Source organism: Schistocerca gregaria, chromosome 11, assembly GCF_023897955.1.
Source record: "Schistocerca gregaria isolate iqSchGreg1 chromosome 11, iqSchGreg1.2, whole genome shotgun sequence".
Lineage (NCBI taxonomy): Eukaryota > Metazoa > Arthropoda > Insecta > Orthoptera > Acrididae > Schistocerca > Schistocerca gregaria.
In genome coordinates this window covers 4,384,036-4,407,648 of record NC_064930.1, presented here as the reverse complement: position 1 = coordinate 4,407,648, position 23,613 = coordinate 4,384,036, and the positions used below count along the sequence as shown (strand labels likewise).

Below are 23,613 nucleotides of genomic sequence, written 5' to 3'. Positions count from 1 at the left end.
GGTCTCGGGTTCAAGCCCCGGCTCCTCCATGTTTTGTGGTCAGTGCATGGTAAGTGTTGGTCGCGGCAAACATAAACGCACGCAAGAAGTTGCAAAACCAGCGTCACAGACTGATATGATGTATACTATCATAAGGAGAGCAAGATGTAAGTGTGGGGACCGGCTGTTATCGTGATGTTATCGAGTGCAGATCTCTCTTAGGTATCACGGCTTAACGTCATTGAAGTCTAGAGGTGGACAACACGTTCGTCTTACTCAGAGCGGTGTCTGAACTCTATTTTCGACGTTATGCGTGCCACTTTCATTGTGGCCAACTACGATTCGATACAGAATGCACGAAACCTGAAAGACACCCTCACTGATACATAGAGAGTAGTGTTTGTCTGCGGAATAATGGGAGTGCAAGGGTCTGTGACGTTGATATGACTGTATGTAGCACTACTAGTTATCGGGGGGGTGGGCGTAGCTCAGATGGTAGAGCGCTCGCTTAGTGTGCGAGAGGTACTGGGATCGATACCCAGCGCCTCCAGAATTTTTAACACACCTACCTCCGCACCTTGCCATGCAAGTGGAATAATTCCCAACCGGCAGAGGTGTGTAGGCAGATACAAGCGAACGGTAAGCATCCACAATTGCGCCGATTTCACGTAAATCCCACTGCACGTTCCCATTCTTTGCGTGCAGTCGGCTGCTACTGGTGTTGCTGGTTGTGACTGCTGATAACAGATGCCGTAGCAATCAATTCATGGAGTGAGTTGTATGTTTTGCGATAGTCTGTCTCTGACAAGGAAGCACAGGTGATATAGGTGCGAACACAGGAAGCTTGCAGCCCCTCGCTGCCTGCAGACACAGAGCAGCCACACTAGAAGAGCGGCCTAAGCCGTAGGCGAAATGTGCTCATTCGCTTTTGCGCGACGTCGAACTATAAATAAGGCTGTCACTAGCGTGAGCGTCGTGTAAAGTCGGAAAAGTCATCTGCATGGGTGATTGCCAAGTTTGGGGAGCGTTTCGTAGTACGATCAGTGCAATGGAGACGCGGAAACTTGTTGTGTCCCAGTGTTTTGCAGTTGGACGACAAGAGTTTTACACAGTAGCAAAGAGCGAGGCACTGAGTTGGCATGAACAATGGAGAGCACAATGGGGCTCGAGATGTGCTTGTTACCTCAGGTGCTGTGTGATTGTGGACAAGGAGTGAAATGGACCAATTTGTGACCGCCCTTTCAATTTAAGACGTTCAAAACAGACGGAATTTGCATTCGTAATACCAGAGCATCGAAACTACTTGGAACTCTTGTGTATATGAACGTGTCCGCGCCTTTGTATTCTGGTACCTTCGCCACTACAAACCAACCAACCATCGTGTCCGTGCACATCAGAGTCGCAAAGAATGGAGAATAGCCAGGCTTGGTCGTGTGTGTAGCTGTAGCTCAGTTGGCAGATCGTTCGCTTAGCGTGTGAACGGTCTCGGGTTCAAGCCCCGGCTCCTCCATGTTTTGTGGTCAGTGCATGGTAAGTGTTGGTCGCGGCGAACATAAACGCACGCAAGAAGTTGCAAAACCAGCGTCACAGACTGATATGATGTATACTATCATAAGGAGAGCAAGATGTAAGTGTGGGGACCGGCTGTTATCGTGATGTTATCGAGTGCAGATCTCTCTTAGGTATCACGGCTTAACGTCATTGAAGTCTAGAGGTGGACAACACGTTCGTCTTACTCAGAGCGGTGTCTGAACTCTATTTTCGACGTTATGCGTGCCACTTTCATTGTGGCCAACTACGATTCGATACAGAATGCACGAAACCTGAAAGACACCCTCACTGATACATAGAGAGTAGTGTTTGTCTGCGGAATAATGGGAGTGCAAGGGTCTGTGACGTTGATATGACTGTATGTAGCACTACTAGTTATCGGGGGGGTGGGCGTAGCTCAGATGGTAGAGCGCTCGCTTAGTGGGCGAGAGGTACTGGGATCAATAACCAGCGCCTCCAGAATTTTTAACACACCAACCTCCGCACCTTGCCATGCAAGTGGAATAATTCCCAACCGGCAGAGGTGTGTAGGCAGATACAAGCGAACGATTAGCATCCACAATTGCGCCGATTTCACGTAAATCCCACTGCACGTTCCCATTCTTTGCGTGCAGTCGGCTGCTACTGGTGTTGCTGGTTGTGACTGCTGATAACAGATGCCGTAGCAATCAATTCATGGAGTGAGTTGTATGTTTTGCGATAGTCTGTCTCTGACAAGGAAGCACAGGTGATATAGGTGCGAACACAGGAAGCTTGCAGCCCCTCGCTGCCTACAGACACAGAGCAGCCACACTAGAAGAGCGGCCTAAGCCGTAGGCGAAATGTGCTCATTCGCTTTTGCGCGACGTCGAACTATAAATAAGGCTGTCACTAGCGTGAGCGTTGCGTGAGCGTCGTGTAAAGTCGGAAAAGTCATCTGCATGGGTGATTGCCAAGTTTGGGGAGCGTTTCGTAGTACGATCAGTGCAATGGAGACGCGGAAACTTGTTGTGTCCCAGTGTTTTGCAGTTGGACGACAAGAGTTTTACACAGTAGCAAAGAGCGAGGCACTGAGTTGGCATGAACAATGGAGAGCACAATGGGGCTCGAGACGTGCTTGTTACCTCAGGTGCTGTGTGATTGTGGACAAGGAGTGAAATGGACCAATTTGTGACCGCCCTTTCAATTTAAGACGTTCAAAACAGACGGAATTTGCATTCGTAATACCAGAGCATCGAAACTACTTGGAACTCTTGTGTATATGAACGTGTCCGCGCCTTTGTATTCTGGTACCTTCGCCACTACAAACCAACCAACCATCGTGTCCGTGCACATCAGAGTCGCAAAGAATGGAGAATAGCCAGGCTTGGTCGTGTGTGTAGCTGTAGCTCAGTTGGCAGATCGTTCGCTTAGCGTGTGAACGGTCTCGGGTTCAAGCCCCGGCACCTCCATGTTTTGTGGTCAGTGCATGGTAAGTGTTGGTCGCGGCGAACATAAACGCACGCAAGAAGTTGCAAAACCAGCGTCACAGACTGATATGATGTATACTATCATAAGGAGAGCAAGATGTAAGTGTCGGGACCGGCTGTTATCGTGATGTTATCGAGTGCAGATCTCTCTTAGGTATCACGGCTTAACGTCATTGAAGTCTAGAGGTGGACAACACGTTCGTCTTACTCAGAGCGGTGTCTGAACTCTATTTTCGACGTTATGCGTGCCACTTTCATTGTGGCCAACTACGATTCGATACAGAATGCACGAAACCTGAAAGACACCCTCACTGATACATAGAGAGTAGTGTTTGTCTGCGGAATAATGGGAGTGCAAGGGTCTGTGACGTTGATATGACTGTATGTAGCACTACAAGTTATCGGGGGGTGGGCGTAGCTCAGATGGTAGAGCGCTCGCTTAGTGTGCGAGAGGTACTGGGATCGATACCCAGCGCCTCCAGAATTTTTAACACACCTACCTGCGCACCTTGCCATGCAAGTGGAACAATTCCCAACCGGCAGAGGTGTGTAGGCAGATACAAGCGAACGATTAGCATCCACAATTGCGCCGATTTCACGTAAATCCCACTGCACGTTCCCATTCTTTGCGTGCAGTCGGCTGCTACTGGTGTTGCTGGTTGTGACTGCTGATAACAGATGCCGTAGCAATCAATTCATGGAGTGAGTTGTATGTTTTGCGATAGTCTGTCTCTGACAAGGAAGCACAGGTGATATAGGTGCGAACACAGGAAGCTTGCAGCCCCTCGCTGCCTGCAGACACAGAGCAGCCACACTAGAAGAGCGGCCTAAGCCGTAGGCGAAATGTGCTCATTCGCTTTTGCGCGACGTCGAACTATAAATAAGGCTGTCACTAGCGTGAGCGTTGCGTGAGCGTCGTGTAAAGTCAGAAAAGTCATCTGCATGGGTGATTGCCAAGTTTGGGGAGCGTTTCGTAGTACGATCAGTGCAATGGAGACGCGGAAACTTGTTGTGTCCCAGTGTTTTGCAGTTGGACGACAAGAGTTTTACACAGTAGCAAAGAGCGAGGCACTGAGTTGGCATGAACAATGGAGAGCACAATGGGGCTCGAGATGTGCTTGTTACCTCAGGTGCTGTGTGATTGTGGACAAGGAGTGAAATGGACCAATTTGTGACCGCCCTTTCAATTTAAGACGTTCAAAACAGACGGAATTTGCATTCGTAATACCAGAGCATCGAAACTACTTGGAACTCTTGTGTATATGAACGTGTCCGCGCCTTTGTATTCTGGTACCTTCGCCACTACAAACCAACCAACCATCGTGTCCGTGCACATCAGAGTCGCAAAGAATGGAGAATAGCCAGGCTTGGTCGTGTGTGTAGCTGTAGCTCAGTTGGCAGATCGTTCGCTTAGCGTGTGAACGGTCTCGGGTTCAAGCCCCGGCTCCTCCATGTTTTGTGGTCAGTGCATGGTAAGTGTTGGTCGCGGCAAACATAAACGCACGCAAGAAGTTGCAAAACCAGCGTCACAGACTGATATGATGTATACTATCATAAGGAGAGCAAGATGTAAGTGTGGGGACCGGCTGTTATCGTGATGTTATCGAGTGCAGATCTCTCTTAGGTATCACGGCTTAACGTCATTGAAGTCTAGAGGTGGACAACACGTTCGTCTTACTCAGAGCGGTGTCTGAACTCTATTTTCGACGTTATGCGTGCCACTTTCATTGTGGCCAACTACGATTCGATACAGAATGCACGAAACCTGAAAGACACCCTCACTGATACATAGAGAGTAGTGTTTGTCTGCGGAATAATGGGAGTGCAAGGGTCTGTGACGTTGATATGACTGTATGTAGCACTACTAGTTATCGGGGGGGTGGGCGTAGCTCAGATGGTAGAGCGCTCGCTTAGTGGGCGAGAGGTACTGGGATCGATACCCAGCGCCTCCAGAATTTTTAACACACCTACCTCCGCACCTTGCCATGCAAGTGGAATAATTCCCAACCGGCAGAGGTGTGTAGGCAGATACAAGCGAACGATAAGCATCCACAATTGCGCCGATTTCACGTAAATCCCACTGCACGTTCCCATTCTTTGCGTGCAGTCGGCTGCTACTGGTGTTGCTGGTTGTGACTGCTGATAACAGATGCCGTAGCAATCAATTCATGGAGTGAGTTGTATGTTTTGCGATAGTCTGTCTCTGACAAGGAAGCACAGGTGATATAGGTGCGAACACAGGAAGCTTGCAGCCCCTCGCTGCCTGCAGACACAGAGCAGCCACACTAGAAGAGCGGCCTAAGCCGTAGGCGAAATGTGCTCATTCGCTTTTGCGCGACGTCGAACTATAAATAAGGCTGTCACTAGCGTGAGCGTCGTGTAAAGTCGGAAAAGTCATCTGCATGGGTGATTGCCAAGTTTGGGGAGCGTTTCGTAGTACGATCAGTGCAATGGAGACGCGGAAACTTGTTGTGTCCCAGTGTTTTGCAGTTGGACGACAAGAGTTTTACACAGTAGCAAAGAGCGAGGCACTGAGTTGGCATGAACAATGGAGAGCACAATGGGGCTCGAGATGTGCTTGTTACCTCAGGTGCTGTGTGATTGTGGACAAGGAGTGAAATGGACCAATTTGTGACCGCCCTTTCAATTTAAGACGTTCAAAACAGACGGAATTTGCATTCGTAATACCAGAGCATCGAAACTACTTGGAACTCTTGTGTATATGAACGTGTCCGCGCCTTTGTATTCTGGTACCTTCGCCACTACAAACCAACCAACCATCGTGTCCGTGCACATCAGAGTCGCAAAGAATGGAGAATAGCCAGGCTTGGTCGTGTGTGTAGCTGTAGCTCAGTTGGCAGATCGTTCGCTTAGCGTGTGAACGGTCTCGGGTTCAAGCCCCGGCTCCTCCATGTTTTGTGGTCAGTGCATGGTAAGTGTTGGTCGCGGCGAACATAAACGCACGCAAGAAGTTGCAAAACCAGCGTCACAGACTGATATGATGTATACTATCATAAGGAGAGCAAGATGTAAGTGTGGGGACCGGCTGTTATCGTGATGTTATCGAGTGCAGATCTCTCTTAGGTATCACGGCTTAACGTCATTGAAGTCTAGAGGTGGACAACACGTTCGTCTTACTCAGAGCGGTGTCTGAACTCTATTTTCGACGTTATGCGTGCCACTTTCATTGTGGCCAACTACGATTCGATACAGAATGCACGAAACCTGAAAGACACCCTCACTGATACATAGAGAGTAGTGTTTGTCTGCGGAATAATGGGAGTGCAAGGGTCTGTGACGTTGATATGACTGTATGTAGCACTACTAGTTATCGGGGGGGTGGGCGTAGCTCAGATGGTAGAGCGCTCGCTTAGTGGGCGAGAGGTACTGGGATCAATAACCAGCGCCCCCAGAATTTTTAACACACCAACCTCCGCACCTTGCCATGCAAGTGGAATAATTCCCAACCGGCAGAGGTGTGTAGGCAGATACAAGCGAACGATTAGCATCCACAATTGCGCCGATTTCACGTAAATCCCACTGCACGTTCCCATTCTTTGCGTGCAGTCGGCTGCTACTGGTGTTGCTGGTTGTGACTGCTGATAACAGATGCCGTAGCAATCAATTCATGGAGTGAGTTGTATGTTTTGCGATAGTCTGTCTCTGACAAGGAAGCACAGGTGATATAGGTGCGAACACAGGAAGCTTGCAGCCCCTCGCTGCCTGCAGACACAGAGCAGCCACACTAGAAGAGCGGCCTAAGCCGTAGGCGAAATGTGCTCATTCGCTTTTGCGCGACGTCGAACTATAAATAAGGCTGTCACTAGCGTGAGCGTCGTGTAAAGTCGGAAAAGTCATCTGCATGGGTGATTGCCAAGTTTGGGGAGCGTTTCGTAGTACGATCAGTGCAATGGAGACGCGGAAACTTGTTGTGTCCCAGTGTTTTGCAGTTGGACGACAAGAGTTTTACACAGTAGCAAAGAGCGAGGCACTGAGTTGGCATGAACAATGGAGAGCACAATGGGGCTCGAGACGTGCTTGTTACCTCAGGTGCTGTGTGATTGTGGACAAGGAGTGAAATGGACCAATTTGTGACCGCCCTTTCAATTTAAGACGTTCAAAACAGACGGAATTTGCATTCGTAATACCAGAGCATCGAAACTACTTGGAACTCTTGTGTATATGAACGTGTCCGCGCCTTTGTATTCTGGTACCTTCGCCACTACAAACCAACCAACCATCGTGTCCGTGCACATCAGAGTCGCAAAGAATGGAGAATAGCCAGGCTTGGTCGTGTGTGTAGCTGTAGCTCAGTTGGCAGATCGTTCGCTTAGCGTGTGAACGGTCTCGGGTTCAAGCCCCGGCACCTCCATGTTTTGTGGTCAGTGCATGGTAAGTGTTGGTCGCGGCGAACATAAACGCACGCAAGAAGTTGCAAAACCAGCGTCACAGACTGATATGATGTATACTATCATAAGGAGAGCAAGATGTAAGTGTGGGGACCGGCTGTTATCGTGATGTTATCGAGTGCAGATCTCTCTTAGGTATCACGGCTTAACGTCATTGAAGTCTAGAGGTGGACAACACGTTCGTCTTACTCAGAGCGGTGTCTGAACTCTATTTTCGACGTTATGCGTGCCACTTTCATTGTGGCCAACTACGATTCGATACAGAATGCACGAAACCTGAAAGACACCCTCACTGATACATAGAGAGTAGTGTTTGTCTGCGGAATAATGGGAGTGCAAGGGTCTGTGACGTTGATATGACTGTATGTAGCACTACTAGTTATCGGGGGGTGGGCGTAGCTCAGATGGTAGAGCGCTCGCTTAGTGTGCGAGAGGTACTGGGATCGATACCCAGCGCCTCCAGAATTTTTAACACACCTACCTGCGCACCTTGCCATGCAAGTGGAACAATTCCCAACCGGCAGAGGTGTGTAGGCAGATACAAGCGAACGATTAGCATCCACAATTGCGCCGATTTCACGTAAATCCCACTGCACGTTCCCATTCTTTGCGTGCAGTCGGCTGCTACTGGTGTTGCTGGTTGTGACTGCTGATAACAGATGCCGTAGCAATCAATTCATGGAGTGAGTTGTATGTTTTGCGATAGTCTGTCTCTGACAAGGAAGCACAGGTGATATAGGTGCGAACACAGGAAGCTTGCAGCCCCTCGCTGCCTGCAGACACAGAGCAGCCACACTAGAAGAGCGGCCTAAGCCGTAGGCGAAATGTGCTCATTCGCTTTTGCGCGACGTCGAACTATAAATAAGGCTGTCACTAGCGTGAGCGTTGCGTGAGCGTCGTGTAAAGTCAGAAAAGTCATCTGCATGGGTGATTGCCAAGTTTGGGGAGCGTTTCGTAGTACGATCAGTGCAATGGAGACGCGGAAACTTGTTGTGTCCCAGTGTTTTGCAGTTGGACGACAAGAGTTTTACACAGTAGCAAAGAGCGAGGCACTGAGTTGGCATGAACAATGGAGAGCACAATGGGGCTCGAGATGTGCTTGTTACCTCAGGTGCTGTGTGATTGTGGACAAGGAGTGAAATGGACCAATTTGTGACCGCCCTTTCAATTTAAGACGTTCAAAACAGACGGAATTTGCATTCGTAATACCAGAGCATCGAAACTACTTGGAACTCTTGTGTATATGAACGTGTCCGCGCCTTTGTATTCTGGTACCTTCGCCACTACAAACCAACCAACCATCGTGTCCGTGCACATCAGAGTCGCAAAGAATGGAGAATAGCCAGGCTTGGTCGTGTGTGTAGCTGTAGCTCAGTTGGCAGATCGTTCGCTTAGCGTGTGAACGGTCTCGGGTTCAAGCCCCGGCTCCTCCATGTTTTGTGGTCAGTGCATGGTAAGTGTTGGTCGCGGCAAACATAAACGCACGCAAGAAGTTGCAAAACCAGCGTCACAGACTGATATGATGTATACTATCATAAGGAGAGCAAGATGTAAGTGTGGGGACCGGCTGTTATCGTGATGTTATCGAGTGCAGATCTCTCTTAGGTATCACGGCTTAACGTCATTGAAGTCTAGAGGTGGACAACACGTTCGTCTTACTCAGAGCGGTGTCTGAACTCTATTTTCGACGTTATGCGTGCCACTTTCATTGTGGCCAACTACGATTCGATACAGAATGCACGAAACCTGAAAGACACCCTCACTGATACATAGAGAGTAGTGTTTGTCTGCGGAATAATGGGAGTGCAAGGGTCTGTGACGTTGATATGACTGTATGTAGCACTACTAGTTATCGGGTGGGTGGGCGTAGCTCAGATGGTAGAGCGCTCGCTTAGTGGGCGAGAGGTACTGGGATCGATACCCAGCGCCTCCAGAATTTTTAACACACCTACCTCCGCACCTTGCCATGCAAGTGGAATAATTCCCAACCGGCAGAGGTGTGTAGGCAGATACAAGCGAACGATAAGCATCCACAATTGCGCCGATTTCACGTAAATCCCACTGCACGTTCCCATTCTTTGCGTGCAGTCGGCTGCTACTGGTGTTGCTGGTTGTGACTGCTGATAACAGATGCCGTAGCAATCAATTCATGGAGTGAGTTGTATGTTTTGCGATAGTCTGTCTCTGACAAGGAAGCACAGGTGATATAGGTGCGAACACAGGAAGCTTGCAGCCCCTCGCTGCCTGCAGACACAGAGCAGCCACACTAGAAGAGCGGCCTAAGCCGTAGGCGAAATGTGCTCATTCGCTTTTGCGCGACGTCGAACTATAAATAAGGCTGTCACTAGCGTGAGCGTCGTGTAAAGTCGGAAAAGTCATCTGCATGGGTGATTGCCAAGTTTGGGGAGCGTTTCGTAGTACGATCAGTGCAATGGAGACGCGGAAACTTGTTGTGTCCCAGTGTTTTGCAGTTGGACGACAAGAGTTTTACACAGTAGCAAAGAGCGAGGCACTGAGTTGGCATGAACAATGGAGAGCACAATGGGGCTCGAGATGTGCTTGTTACCTCAGGTGCTGTGTGATTGTGGACAAGGAGTGAAATGGACCAATTTGTGACCGCCCTTTCAATTTAAGACGTTCAAAACAGACGGAATTTGCATTCGTAATACCAGAGCATCGAAACTACTTGGAACTCTTGTGTATATGAACGTGTCCGCGCCTTTGTATTCTGGTACCTTCGCCACTACAAACCAACCAACCATCGTGTCCGTGCACATCAGAGTCGCAAAGAATGGAGAATAGCCAGGCTTGGTCGTGTGTGTAGCTGTAGCTCAGTTGGCAGATCGTTCGCTTAGCGTGTGAACGGTCTCGGGTTCAAGCCCCGGCTCCTCCATGTTTTGTGGTCAGTGCATGGTAAGTGTTGGTCGCGGCGAACATAAACGCACGCAAGAAGTTGCAAAACCAGCGTCACAGACTGATATGATGTATACTATCATAAGGAGAGCAAGATGTAAGTGTGGGGACCGGCTGTTATCGTGATGTTATCGAGTGCAGATCTCTCTTAGGTATCACGGCTTAACGTCATTGAAGTCTAGAGGTGGACAACACGTTCGTCTTACTCAGAGCGGTGTCTGAACTCTATTTTCGACGTTATGCGTGCCACTTTCATTGTGGCCAACTACGATTCGATACAGAATGCACGAAACCTGAAAGACACCCTCACTGATACATAGAGAGTAGTGTTTGTCTGCGGAATAATGGGAGTGCAAGGGTCTGTGACGTTGATATGACTGTATGTAGCACTACTAGTTATCGGGGGGGTGGGCGTAGCTCAGATGGTAGAGCGCTCGCTTAGTGGGCGAGAGGTACTGGGATCGATACCCAGCGCCTCCAGAATTTTTAACACACCTACCTCCGCACCTTGCCATGCAAGTGGAATAATTCCCAACCGGCAGAGGTGTGTAGGCAGATACAAGCGAACGATAAGCATCCACAATTGCGCCGATTTCACGTAAATCCCACTGCACGTTCCCATTCTTTGCGTGCAGTCGGCTGCTACTGGTGTTGCTGGTTGTGACTGCTGATAACAGATGCCGTAGCAATCAATTCATGGAGTGAGTTGTATGTTTTGCGATAGTCTGTCTCTGACAAGGAAGCACAGGTGATATAGGTGCGAACACAGGAAGCTTGCAGCCCCTCGCTGCCTGCAGACACAGAGCAGCCACACTAGAAGAGCGGCCTAAGCCGTAGGCGAAATGTGCTCATTCGCTTTTGCGCGACGTCGAACTATAAATAAGGCTGTCACTAGCGTGAGCGTCGTGTAAAGTCGGAAAAGTCATCTGCATGGGTGATTGCCAAGTTTGGGGAGCGTTTCGTAGTACGATCAGTGCAATGGAGACGCGGAAACTTGTTGTGTCCCAGTGTTTTGCAGTTGGACGACAAGAGTTTTACACAGTAGCAAAGAGCGAGGCACTGAGTTGGCATGAACAATGGAGAGCACAATGGGGCTCGAGACGTGCTTGTTACCTCAGGTGCTGTGTGATTGTGGACAAGGAGTGAAATGGACCAATTTGTGACCGCCCTTTCAATTTAAGACGTTCAAAACAGACGGAATTTGCATTCGTAATACCAGAGCATCGAAACTACTTGGAACTCTTGTGTATATGAACGTGTCCGCGCCTTTGTATTCTGGTACCTTCGCCACTACAAACCAACCAACCATCGTGTCCGTGCACATCAGAGTCGCAAAGAATGGAGAATAGCCAGGCTTGGTCGTGTGTGTAGCTGTAGCTCAGTTGGCAGATCGTTCGCTTAGCGTGTGAACGGTCTCGGGTTCAAGCCCCGGCACCTCCATGTTTTGTGGTCAGTGCATGGTAAGTGTTGGTCGCGGCGAACATAAACGCACGCAAGAAGTTGCAAAACCAGCGTCACAGACTGATATGATGTATACTATCATAAGGAGAGCAAGATGTAAGTGTGGGGACCGGCTGTTATCGTGATGTTATCGAGTGCAGATCTCTCTTAGGTATCACGGCTTAACGTCATTGAAGTCTAGAGGTGGACAACACGTTCGTCTTACTCAGAGCGGTGTCTGAACTCTATTTTCGACGTTATGCGTGCCACTTTCATTGTGGCCAACTACGATTCGATACAGAATGCACGAAACCTGAAAGACACCCTCACTGATACATAGAGAGTAGTGTTTGTCTGCGGAATAATGGGAGTGCAAGGGTCTGTGACGTTGATATGACTGTATGTAGCACTACTAGTTATCGGGGGGTGGGCGTAGCTCAGATGGTAGAGCGCTCGCTTAGTGTGCGAGAGGTACTGGGATCGATACCCAGCGCCTCCAGAATTTTTAACACACCTACCTGCGCACCTTGCCATGCAAGTGGAACAATTCCCAACCGGCAGAGGTGTGTAGGCAGATACAAGCGAACGATTAGCATCCACAATTGCGCCGATTTCACGTAAATCCCACTGCACGTTCCCATTCTTTGCGTGCAGTCGGCTGCTACTGGTGTTGCTGGTTGTGACTGCTGATAACAGATGCCGTAGCAATCAATTCATGGAGTGAGTTGTATGTTTTGCGATAGTCTGTCTCTGACAAGGAAGCACAGGTGATATAGGTGCGAACACAGGAAGCTTGCAGCCCCTCGCTGCCTGCAGACACAGAGCAGCCACACTAGAAGAGCGGCCTAAGCCGTAGGCGAAATGTGCTCATTCGCTTTTGCGCGACGTCGAACTATAAATAAGGCTGTCACTAGCGTGAGCGTTGCGTGAGCGTCGTGTAAAGTCAGAAAAGTCATCTGCATGGGTGATTGCCAAGTTTGGGGAGCGTTTCGTAGTACGATCAGTGCAATGGAGACGCGGAAACTTGTTGTGTCCCAGTGTTTTGCAGTTGGACGACAAGAGTTTTACACAGTAGCAAAGAGCGAGGCACTGAGTTGGCATGAACAATGGAGAGCACAATGGGGCTCGAGATGTGCTTGTTACCTCAGGTGCTGTGTGATTGTGGACAAGGAGTGAAATGGACCAATTTGTGACCGCCCTTTCAATTTAAGACGTTCAAAACAGACGGAATTTGCATTCGTAATACCAGAGCATCGAAACTACTTGGAACTCTTGTGTATATGAACGTGTCCGCGCCTTTGTATTCTGGTACCTTCGCCACTACAAACCAACCAACCATCGTGTCCGTGCACATCAGAGTCGCAAAGAATGGAGAATAGCCAGGCTTGGTCGTGTGTGTAGCTGTAGCTCAGTTGGCAGATCGTTCGCTTAGCGTGTGAACGGTCTCGGGTTCAAGCCCCGGCTCCTCCATGTTTTGTGGTCAGTGCATGGTAAGTGTTGGTCGCGGCAAACATAAACGCACGCAAGAAGTTGCAAAACCAGCGTCACAGACTGATATGATGTATACTATCATAAGGAGAGCAAGATGTAAGTGTGGGGACCGGCTGTTATCGTGATGTTATCGAGTGCAGATCTCTCTTAGGTATCACGGCTTAACGTCATTGAAGTCTAGAGGTGGACAACACGTTCGTCTTACTCAGAGCGGTGTCTGAACTCTATTTTCGACGTTATGCGTGCCACTTTCATTGTGGCCAACTACGATTCGATACAGAATGCACGAAACCTGAAAGACACCCTCACTGATACATAGAGAGTAGTGTTTGTCTGCGGAATAATGGGAGTGCAAGGGTCTGTGACGTTGATATGACTGTATGTAGCACTACTAGTTATCGGGTGGGTGGGCGTAGCTCAGATGGTAGAGCGCTCGCTTAGTGGGCGAGAGGTACTGGGATCGATACCCAGCGCCTCCAGAATTTTTAACACACCTACCTCCGCACCTTGCCATGCAAGTGGAATAATTCCCAACCGGCAGAGGTGTGTAGGCAGATACAAGCGAACGATAAGCATCCACAATTGCGCCGATTTCACGTAAATCCCACTGCACGTTCCCATTCTTTGCGTGCAGTCGGCTGCTACTGGTGTTGCTGGTTGTGACTGCTGATAACAGATGCCGTAGCAATCAATTCATGGAGTGAGTTGTATGTTTTGCGATAGTCTGTCTCTGACAAGGAAGCACAGGTGATATAGGTGCGAACACAGGAAGCTTGCAGCCCCTCGCTGCCTGCAGACACAGAGCAGCCACACTAGAAGAGCGGCCTAAGCCGTAGGCGAAATGTGCTCATTCGCTTTTGCGCGACGTCGAACTATAAATAAGGCTGTCACTAGCGTGAGCGTCGTGTAAAGTCGGAAAAGTCATCTGCATGGGTGATTGCCAAGTTTGGGGAGCGTTTCGTAGTACGATCAGTGCAATGGAGACGCGGAAACTTGTTGTGTCCCAGTGTTTTGCAGTTGGACGACAAGAGTTTTACACAGTAGCAAAGAGCGAGGCACTGAGTTGGCATGAACAATGGAGAGCACAATGGGGCTCGAGATGTGCTTGTTACCTCAGGTGCTGTGTGATTGTGGACAAGGAGTGAAATGGACCAATTTGTGACCGCCCTTTCAATTTAAGACGTTCAAAACAGACGGAATTTGCATTCGTAATACCAGAGCATCGAAACTACTTGGAACTCTTGTGTATATGAACGTGTCCGCGCCTTTGTATTCTGGTACCTTCGCCACTACAAACCAACCAACCATCGTGTCCGTGCACATCAGAGTCGCAAAGAATGGAGAATAGCCAGGCTTGGTCGTGTGTGTAGCTGTAGCTCAGTTGGCAGATCGTTCGCTTAGCGTGTGAACGGTCTCGGGTTCAAGCCCCGGCTCCTCCATGTTTTGTGGTCAGTGCATGGTAAGTGTTGGTCGCGGCGAACATAAACGCACGCAAGAAGTTGCAAAACCAGCGTCACAGACTGATATGATGTATACTATCATAAGGAGAGCAAGATGTAAGTGTGGGGACCGGCTGTTATCGTGATGTTATCGAGTGCAGATCTCTCTTAGGTATCACGGCTTAACGTCATTGAAGTCTAGAGGTGGACAACACGTTCGTCTTACTCAGAGCGGTGTCTGAACTCTATTTTCGACGTTATGCGTGCCACTTTCATTGTGGCCAACTACGATTCGATACAGAATGCACGAAACCTGAAAGACACCCTCACTGATACATAGAGAGTAGTGTTTGTCTGCGGAATAATGGGAGTGCAAGGGTCTGTGACGTTGATATGACTGTATGTAGCACTACTAGTTATCGGGGGGGTGGGCGTAGCTCAGATGGTAGAGCGCTCGCTTAGTGGGCGAGAGGTACTGGGATCGATACCCAGCGCCTCCAGAATTTTTAACACACCTACCTCCGCACCTTGCCATGCAAGTGGAATAATTCCCAACCGGCAGAGGTGTGTAGGCAGATACAAGCGAACGATAAGCATCCACAATTGCGCCGATTTCACGTAAATCCCACTGCACGTTCCCATTCTTTGCGTGCAGTCGGCTGCTACTGGTGTTGCTGGTTGTGACTGCTGATAACAGATGCCGTAGCAATCAATTCATGGAGTGAGTTGTATGTTTTGCGATAGTCTGTCTCTGACAAGGAAGCACAGGTGATATAGGTGCGAACACAGGAAGCTTGCAGTCCCTCGCTGCCTGCAGACACAGAGCAGCCACACTAGAAGAGCGGCCTAAGCCGTAGGCGAAATGTGCTCATTCGCTTTTGCGCGACGTCGAACTATAAATAAGGCTGTCACTAGCGTGAGCGTCGTGTAAAGTCGGAAAAGTCATCTGCATGGGTGATTGCCAAGTTTGGGGAGCGTTTCGTAGTACGATCAGTGCAATGGAGACGCGGAAACTTGTTGTGTCCCAGTGTTTTGCAGTTGGACGACAAGAGTTTTACACAGTAGCAAAGAGCGAGGCACTGAGTTGGCATGAACAATGGAGAGCACAATGGGGCTCGAGATGTGCTTGTTACCTCAGGTGCTGTGTGATTGTGGACAAGGAGTGAAATGGACCAATTTGTGACCGCCCTTTCAATTTAAGACGTTCAAAACAGACGGAATTTGCATTCGTAATACCAGAGCATCGAAACTACTTGGAACTCTTGTGTATATGAACGTGTCCGCGCCTTTGTATTCTGGTACCTTCGCCACTACAAACCAACCAACCATCGTGTCCGTGCACATCAGAGTCGCAAAGAATGGAGAATAGCCAGGCTTGGTCGTGTGTGTAGCTGTAGCTCAGTTGGCAGATCGTTCGCTTAGCGTGTGAACGGTCTCGGGTTCAAGCCCCGGCTCCTCCATGTTTTGTGGTCAGTGCATGGTAAGTGTTGGTCGCGGCGAACATAAACGCACGCAAGAAGTTGCAAAACCAGCGTCACAGACTGATATGATGTATACTATCATAAGGAGAGCAAGATGTAAGTGTGGGGACCGGCTGTTATCGTGATGTTATCGAGTGCAGATCTCTCTTAGGTATCACGGCTTAACGTCATTGAAGTCTAGAGGTGGACAACACGTTCGTCTTACTCAGAGCGGTGTCTGAACTCTATTTTCGACGTTATGCGTGCCACTTTCATTGTGGCCAACTACGATTCGATACAGAATGCACGAAACCTGAAAGACACCCTCACTGATACATAGAGAGTAGTGTTTGTCTGCGGAATAATGGGAGTGCAAGGGTCTGTGACGTTGATATGACTGTATGTAGCACTACTAGTTATCGGGGGGGTGGGCGTAGCTCAGATGGTAGAGCGCTCGCTTAGTGGGCGAGAGGTACTGGGATCAATAACCAGCGCCTCCAGAATTTTTAACACACCAACCTCCGCACCTTGCCATGCAAGTGGAATAATTCCCAACCGGCAGAGGTGTGTAGGCAGATACAAGCGAACGATTAGCATCCACAATTGCGCCGATTTCACGTAAATCCCACTGCACGTTCCCATTCTTTGCGTGCAGTCGGCTGCTACTGGTGTTGCTGGTTGTGACTGCTGATAACAGATGCCGTAGCAATCAATTCATGGAGTGAGTTGTATGTTTTGCGATAGTCTGTCTCTGACAAGGAAGCACAGGTGATATAGGTGCGAACACAGGAAGCTTGCAGCCCCTCGCTGCCTGCAGACACAGAGCAGCCACACTAGAAGAGCGGCCTAAGCCGTAGGCGAAATGTGCTCATTCGCTTTTGCGCGACGTCGAACTATAAATAAGGCTGTCACTAGCGTGAGCGTTGCGTGAGCGTCGTGTAAAGTCGGAAAAGTCATCTGCATGGGTGATTGCCAAGTTTGGGGAGCGTTTCGTAGTACGATCAGTGCAATGGAGACGCGGAAACTTGTTGTGTCCCAGTGTTTTGCAGTTGGACGACAAGAGTTTTACACAGTAGCAAAGAGCGAGGCACTGAGTTGGCATGAACAATGGAGAGCACAATGGGGCTCGAGACGTGCTTGTTACCTCAGGTGCTGTGTGATTGTGGACAAGGAGTGAAATGGACCAATTTGTGACCGCCCTTTCAATTTAAGACGTTCAAAACAGACGGAATTTGCATTCGTAATACCAGAGCATCGAAACTACTTGGAACTCTTGTGTATATGAACGTGTCCGCGCCTTTGTATTCTGGTACCTTCGCCACTACAAACCAACCAACCATCGTGTCCGTGCACATCAGAGTCGCAAAGAATGGAGAATAGCCAGGCTTGGTCGTGTGTGTAGCTGTAGCTCAGTTGGCAGATCGTTCGCTTAGCGTGTGAACGGTCTCGGGTTCAAGCCCCGGCACCTCCATGTTTTGTGGTCAGTGCATGGTAAGTGTTGGTCGCGGCGAACATAAACGCACGCAAGAAGTTGCAAAACCAGCGTCACAGACTGATATGATGTATACTATCATAAGGAGAGCAAGATGTAAGTGTGGGGACCGGCTGTTATCGTGATGTTATCGAGTGCAGATCTCTCTTAGGTATCACGGCTTAACGTCATTGAAGTCTAGAGGTGGACAACACGTTCGTCTTACTCAGAGCGGTGTCTGAACTCTATTTTCGACGTTATGCGTGCCACTTTCATTGTGGCCAACTACGATTCGATACAGAATGCACGAAACCTGAAAGACACCCTCACTGATACATAGAGAGTAGTGTTTGTCTGCGGAATAATGGGAGTGCAAGGGTCTGTGACGTTGATATGACTGTATGTAGCACTACTAGTTATCGGGGGGTGGGCGTAGCTCAGATGGTAGAGCGCTCGCTTAGTGTGCGAGAGGTACTGGGATCGATACCCAGCGCCTCCAGAATTTTTAACACACCTACCTGCGCACCTTGCCATGCAAGTGGAACAATTCCCAACCGGCAGAGGTGTGTAGGCAGATACAAGCGAACGATTAGCATCCACAATTGCGCCGATTTCACGTAAATCCCACTGCACGTTCCCATTCTTTGCGTGCAGTCGGCTGCTACTGGTGTTGCTGGTTGTGACTGCTGATAACAGATGCCGTAGCAATCAATTCATGGAGTGAGTTGTATGTTTTGCGATAGTCTGTCTCTGACAAGGAAGCACAGGTGATATAGGTGCGAACACAGGAAGCTTGCAGCCCCTCGCTGCCTGCAGACACAGAGCAGCCACACTAGAAGAGCGGCCTAAGCCGTAGGCGAAATGTGCTCATTCGCTTTTGCGCGACGTCGAACTATAAATAAGGCTGTCACTAGCGTGAGCGTTGCGTGAGCGTCGTGTAAAGTCGGAAAAGTCATCTGCATGGGTGATTGCCAAGTTTGGGGAGCGTTTCGTAGTACGATCAGTGCAATGGAGACGCGGAAACTTGTTGTGTCCCAGTGTTTTGCAGTTGGACGACAAGAGTTTTACACAGTAGCAAAGAGCGAGGCACTGAGTTGGCATGAACAATGGAGAGCACAATGGGGCTCGAGACGTGCTTGTTACCTCAGGTGCTGTGTGATTGTGGACAAGGAGTGAAATGGACCAATTTGTGACCGCCCTTTCAATTTAAGACGTTCAAAACAGACGGAATTTGCATTCGTAATACCAGAGCATCGAAACTACTTGGAACTCTTGTGTATATGAACGTGTCCGCGCCTTTGTATTCTGGTACCTTCGCCACTACAAACCAACCAACCATCGTGTCCGTGCACATCAGAGTCGCAAAGAATGGAGAATAGCCAGGCTTGGTCGTGTGTGTAGCTGTAGCTCAGTTGGCAGATCGTTCGCTTAGCGTGTGAACGGTCTCGGGTTCAAGCCCCGGCTCCTCCATGTTTTGTGGTCAGTGCATGGTAAGTGTTGGTCGCGGCGAACATAAACGCACGCAAGAAGTTGCAAAACCAGCGTCACAGACTGATATGATGTATACTATCATAAGGAGAGCAAGATGTAAGTGTGGGGACCGGCTGTTATCGTGATGTTATCGAGTGCAGATCTCTCTTAGGTATCACGGCTTAACGTCATTGAAGTCTAGAGGTGGACAACACGTTCGTCTTACTCAGAGCGGTGTCTGAACTCTATTTTCGACGTTATGCGTGCCACTTTCATTGTGGCCAACTACGATTCGATACAGAATGCACGAAACCTGAAAGACACCCTCACTGATACATAGAGAGTAGTGTTTGTCTGCGGAATAATGGGAGTGCAAGGGTCTGTGACGTTGATATGACTGTATGTAGCACTACTAGTTATCGGGGGGGTGGGCGTAGCTCAGATGGTAGAGCGCTCGCTTAGTGGGCGAGAGGTACTGGGATCGATACCCAGCGCCTCCAGAATTTTTAACACACCTACCTCCGCACCTTGCCATGCAAGTGGAATAATTCCCAACCGGCAGAGGTGTGTACGCAGATACAAGCGAACGATTAGCATCCACAATTGCGCCGATTTCACGTAAATCCCACTGCACGTTCCCATTCTTTGCGTGCAGTCGGCTGCTACTGGTGTTGCTGGTTGTGACTGCTGATAACAGATGCCGTAGCAATCAATTCATGGAGTGAGTTGTATGTTTTGCGATAGTCTGTCTCTGACAAGGAAGCACAGGTGATATAGGTGCGAACACAGGAAGCTTGCAGCCCCTCGCTGCCTGCAGACACAGAGCAGCCACACTAGAAGAGCGGCCTAAGCCGTAGGCGAAATGTGCTCATTCGCTTTTGCGCGACGTCGAACTATAAATAAGGCTGTCACTAGCGTGAGCGTTGCGTGAGCGTCGTGTAAAGTCGGAAAAGTCATCTGCATGGGTGATTGCCAAGTTTGGGGAGCGTTTCGTAGTACGATCAGTGCAATGGAGACGCGGAAACTTGTTGTGTCCCAGTGTTTTGCAGTTGGACGACAAGAGTTTTACACAGTAGCAAAGAGCGAGGCACTGAGTTGGCATGAACAATGGAGAGCACAATGGGGCTCGAGATGTGCTTGTTACCTCAGGTGCTGTGTGATTGTGGACAAGGAGTGAAATGGACCAATTTGTGACCGCCCTTTCAATTTAAGACGTTCAAAACAGACGGAATTTGCATTCGTAATACCAGAGCATCGAAGCTACTTGGAACTCTTGTGTATATGAACGTGTCCGCGCCTTTGTATTCTGGTACCTTCGCCACTACAAACCAACCAACCATCGTGTCCGTGCACATCAGAGTCGCAAAGAATGGAGAATAGCCAGGCTTGGTCGTGTGTGTAGCTGTAGCTCAGTTGGCAGATCGTTCGCTTAGCGTGTGAACGGTCTCGGGTTCAAGCCCCGGCTCCTCCATGTTTTGTGGTCAGTGCATGGTAAGTGTTGGTCGCGGCGAACATAAACGCACGCAAGAAGTTGCAAAACCAGCGTCACAGACTGATATGATGTATACTATCATAAGGAGAGCAAGATGTAAGTGTGGGGACCGGCTGTTATCGTGATGTTATCGAGTGCAGATCTCTCTTAGGTATCACGGCTTAACGTCATTGAAGTCTAGAGGTGGACAACACGTTCGTCTTACTCAGAGCGGTGTCTGAACTCTATTTTCGACGTTATGCGTGCCACTTTCATTGTGGCCAACTACGATTCGATACAGAATGCACGAAACCTGAAAGACACCCTCACTGATACATAGAGAGTAGTGTTTGTCTGCGGAATAATGGGAGTGCAAGGGTCTGTGACGTTGATATGACTGTATGTAGCACTACTAGTTATCGGGGGGGTGGGGGTAGCTCAGATGGTAGAGCGCTCGCTTAGTGTGCGAGAGGTACTGGGATCGATACCCAGCGCCTCCAGAATTTTTAACACACCTACCTCCGCACCTTGCCATGCAAGTGGAATAATTCCCAATCGGCAGAGGTGTGTACGCAGATACAAGCGAACGATTAGCATCCACAATTGCGCCGATTTCACGTAAATCCCACTGCACGTTCCCATTCTTTGCGTGCAGTCGGCTGCTACTGGTGTTGCTGGTTGTGACTGCTGATAACAGATGCCGTAGCAATCAATTCATGGAGTGAGTTGTATGTTTTGCGATAGTCTGTCTCTGACAAGGAAGCACAGGTGATATAGGTGCGAACACAGGAAGCTTGCAGCCCCTCGCTGCCTGCAGACACAGAGCAGCCACACTAGAAGAGCGGCCTAAGCCGTAGGCGAAATGTGCTCATTCGCTTTTGCGCGACGTCGAACTATAAATAAGGCTGTCACTAGCGTGAGCGTCGTGTAAAGTCGGAAAAGTCATCTGCATGGGTGATTGCCAAGTTTGGGGAGCGTTTCGTAGTACGATCAGTGCAATGGGGACACGGAAACTTGTTGTGTCCCTGTGTTTTGCAGTTGGACGACAAGAGTTTTACACAGTAGCAAAGAGCGAGGCACTGAGTTGGCATGAACAATGGAGAGCACAATGGGGCTCGAGATGTGCTTGTTACCTCAGGTGCTGTGTGATTGTGGACAAGGAGTGAAATGGACCAATTTGTGACCGCCCTTTCAATTTAAGACGTTCAAAACAGACGGAATTTGCATTCGTAATACCAGAGCATCGAAACTACTTGGAACTCTTGTGTATATGAACGTGTCCGCGCCTTTGTATTCTGGTACCTTCGCCGCTACAAACCAACCAACCATCGTGTCCGTGCACATCAGAGTCGCAAAGAATGGAGAATAGCCAGGCTTGGTCGTGTGTGTAGCTGTAGCTCAGTTGGCAGATCGTTCGCTTAGCGTGTGAACGGTCTCGGGTTCAAGCCCCGGCTCCTCCATGTTTTGTGGTCAGTGCATGGTAAGTGTTGGTCGCGGCGAACATAAACGCACGCAAGAAGTTGCAAAACCAGCGTCACAGACTGATATGATGTAGACTATCATAAGGAGAGCAAGATGTAAGTGTGGGGACCGGCTGTTATCGTGGTGTTATCGAGTGCAGATCTCTCTTAGGTATCACGGCTTAACGTCATTGAAGTCTAGAGGTGGACAACACGTTCGTCTTACTCAGAGCGGTGTCTGAACTCTATTTTCGACGTTATGCGTGCCACTTTCATTGTGGCCAACTACGATTCGATACAGAATGCACGAAACCTGAAAGACACACTCACTGATACATAGAGAGTAGTGTTTGTCTGCGGAATAATGGGAGTGCAAGGGTCTGTGACGTTGATATGACTGTATGTAGCACTACTAGTTATCGGGGGGGTGGGCGTAGCTCAGATGGTAGAGCGTTCGCTTAGTGGGCGAGAGGTACTGGGATCGATACCCAGCGCCTCCAGAATTTTTAACACACCTACCTCCGCACCTTGCCATGCAAGTGGAATAATTCCTAACCGGCAGAGGTGTGTAGGCAGATACAAGCGAACGATTAGCATCCACAACTGCGCCGATTTCACGTAAATCCCACTGCACGTTCCCATTCTTTGCGTGCAGTCGGCTGCTACTGGTGTTGCTGGTTGTGACTGCTGATAACAGATGCCGTAGCAATCAATTCATGGAGTGAGTTGTATGTTTTGCGATAGTCTGTCTCTGACAAGGAAGCACAGGTGATATAGGTGCGAACACAGGAAGCTTGCAGCCCCTCGCTGCCTGCAGACACAGAGCAGCCACACTAGAAGAGCGGCCTAAGCCGTAGGCGAAATGTGCTCATTCGCTTTTGCGCGACGTCGAACTATAAATAAGGCTGTCACTAGCGTGAGCGTTGCGTGAGCGTCGTGTAAAGTCGGAAAAGTCATCTGCATGGGTGATTGCCAAGTTTGGGGAGCGTTTCGTAGTACGATCAGTGCAATGGAGACGCGGAAACTTGTTGTGTCCCAGTGTTTTGCAGTTGGACGACAAGAGTTTTACACAGTAGCAAAGAGCGAGGCACTGAGTTGGCATGAACAATGGAGAGCACAATGGGGCTCGAGATGTGCTTGTTACCTCAGGTGCTGTGTGATTGTGGACAAGGAGTGAAATGGACCAATTTGTGACCGCTCTTTCAATTTAAGACGTTCAAAACAGACGGAATTTGCATTCGTAATACCAGAGCATCGAAACTACTTGGAACTCTTGTGTATATGAACGTGTCCGCGCCTTTGTATTCTGGTACCTTCGCCACTACAAACCAACCAACCATCGTGTCCGTGCACATCAGAGTCGCAAAGAATGGAGAATAGCCAGGCTTGGTCGTGTGTGTAGCTGTAGCTCAGTTGGCAGATCGTTCGCTTAGCGTATGAACGGTCTCGGGTTCAAGCCCCAGCTCCTCCATGTTTTGTGGTCAGTGCATGGTAAGTGTTGGTCGCGGCGAACATAAACGCACGCAAGAAGTTGCAAAACCAGCGTCACAGACTGATATGATGTATACTATCATAAGGAGAGCAAGATGTAAGTGTGGGGACCGGCTGTTA

General features: G+C 49.2%; 5 non-coding genes across 5 annotated transcripts; all 5 read left to right on the top strand.

Moving 5' to 3' along the window:
• Positions 1-455: 455 nt before the first annotated feature.
• On the top strand, positions 456-529 carry Trnat-agu (transfer RNA threonine (anticodon AGU)). Its single transcript has one exon. It is a non-coding gene; the product is annotated as a tRNA-Thr (tRNA).
• Positions 530-3,385: 2,856 nt separating this feature from the next.
• On the top strand, positions 3,386-3,459 carry Trnat-agu (transfer RNA threonine (anticodon AGU)). Its single transcript has one exon. It is a non-coding gene; the product is annotated as a tRNA-Thr (tRNA).
• Positions 3,460-7,775: 4,316 nt separating this feature from the next.
• Trnat-agu (transfer RNA threonine (anticodon AGU)) lies at positions 7,776-7,849 on the top strand. The gene has a single exon. It is a non-coding gene; the product is annotated as a tRNA-Thr (tRNA).
• A 4,316-nt stretch (positions 7,850-12,165) lies between these two features.
• Trnat-agu (transfer RNA threonine (anticodon AGU)) lies at positions 12,166-12,239 on the top strand. The gene has a single exon. It is a non-coding gene; the product is annotated as a tRNA-Thr (tRNA).
• Positions 12,240-18,026: 5,787 nt separating this feature from the next.
• Positions 18,027-18,100, top strand: Trnat-agu (transfer RNA threonine (anticodon AGU)). The gene has a single exon. It is a non-coding gene; the product is annotated as a tRNA-Thr (tRNA).
• Positions 18,101-23,613: the final 5,513 nt, after the last annotated feature.